This window comes from Gekko japonicus, unplaced genomic scaffold (genome assembly GCF_001447785.1).
Source record: "Gekko japonicus isolate JY-2015 unplaced genomic scaffold, Gekko_japonicus_V1.1 scaffold3225, whole genome shotgun sequence".
NCBI classification, from domain to species: domain Eukaryota; kingdom Metazoa; phylum Chordata; class Lepidosauria; order Squamata; family Gekkonidae; genus Gekko; species Gekko japonicus.
In genome coordinates this window covers 52,796-54,375 of record NW_015162571.1, presented here as the reverse complement: position 1 = coordinate 54,375, position 1,580 = coordinate 52,796, and the positions used below count along the sequence as shown (strand labels likewise).

Here is a 1,580-nt window from a genome sequence, read left to right as displayed (position 1 = left end):
CGGACTGGAAGGGACCTTTCCCCCTCCTTTGGTTAATCCTCGGGGGTTCCTCTCCCCCCCCCCCATAGGAAGAACACCCCATAGCTGTGGCTCAGCTAGCGGGAGCGCCCACCCCCAGACCTTCTTGATCAGCATCTTCCATTCCTCTGGACGAATGTCCTAGATTTGCAGCTGATCTGATTTAATGAAGTCTCAGTCGTGTGTGTAATATTTATCTCTGTACAGACAGGGCCAGTTTCCAGGATATTAAGGAAGAAGGCAAAAAGACAGATAGCCAGTGCTCTGGTAAAGTTATGTGCGGTGTGATTCAAAAAATCATTTTTTTAACTTGCAGCTTCTCTCTTCTGAAAGGTACACAGAACAACCCCAGTTTTAGATTTTTTTTTTGGGGGGCGGGGGGGGGGGGGAGAGATGCTGCCACCAGCCCACGAGGGATACAGCTGTTACATCCAAGGCCGGGAGTTTTGCGCTGTCCATGGTCCTGGCCGTGCCGATGCTAAAATGAAGGCAGTTTGCTGAATCCTAGCTCCAGGTTTTCGCTCTCTCTCTCTTTGTGGTAGGGATGGAGCGATCTGATGAATTATATATAGAATTTTTTCCCCTTCCGTTCTCTCTCAGGGAAGCAAAGGATTGGGGGGGGAGGCAATGCTGAATGAAATCTATTGGATGAGGGAGGGAAAATATAGAATCCCGGCTCCAGGTTTTCCCTGTATCCCTGACAAAGCCGAGCAGAAATAGCAGGATGCTAGAATCAGTCAGCAGTGATGCAGAAGGTATGTGCTTTTTCAGTTCTGGTCCTGATGCTGAGCTTGTGGTGAGGTCTCTGTGGCGCAATGGACGAGCGCGCTGGACTTCTAATCCAGAGGTTCCGGGTTCGAGTCCCGGCAGAGATGGTCTCCAGGACAGGTTGTCTTAATTTTTCTCACCTCTTTGAGTAAAGAATGCTAATTAATTATATTTCACTGGAGGATTTCAAAAGGAAAAATGAACGGCAGTTCTCAGAATCCTCCAGGCTGTGCAACGTGCTGCAATCTCCCCCTCCTCCTGAACTGCATCTCTTGATTTACGTGCATGTTCTTTTTTAATTAGTATTTGGGACTGTATTTCAAAAGGGCCTTTTTTCCCCCTTCTTATTGTTGCTATTGTTCTTATCACTTCCTAGGATTACAATGTACTCTAAATCTTCCGATGCACTCAGGCAGAAATGTTATCTTTTGTGAAATGCGTATCCTTTTGCATGTCTTTTGACCACGGGGGGTTTTAAGAGAGAAGATGAGCAATTCTATTTTATTTTATTTTTCACTCCTCTCACTGCTGTTCTTCTGACCAGCAGCCCGACCTATGGAAACTGACAAGCTGGAGCATTTCCCCATCACTCTGTCTCTCTACCCCGAAAAGCTTCACAGGCTGGATTTTTCACATCCGCCTGAAGCAGATCTAGTAAAAAAAAAAGAGATGACCGCCCCCCTACCTTGAATCCAAGTATACCCTTCAAAATTACATCCTATTGCTTTAACTCAGCAACGCATCTGTTCCAAAATAGGATGTTTCGTTGCATCTGGGTCCAGAAGTTTCTGCAC

The 1,580-nt window shown here is 46.4% G+C and overlaps 1 non-coding gene across 1 annotated transcript; it reads left to right on the top strand.

Annotated features, from left to right (window-relative positions):
* Positions 1–819: 819 nt before the first annotated feature.
* TRNAR-UCU lies at positions 820–893 on the top strand. Its single transcript has one exon. It is a non-coding gene; the product is annotated as a tRNA-Arg (tRNA).
* Positions 894–1,580: the final 687 nt, after the last annotated feature.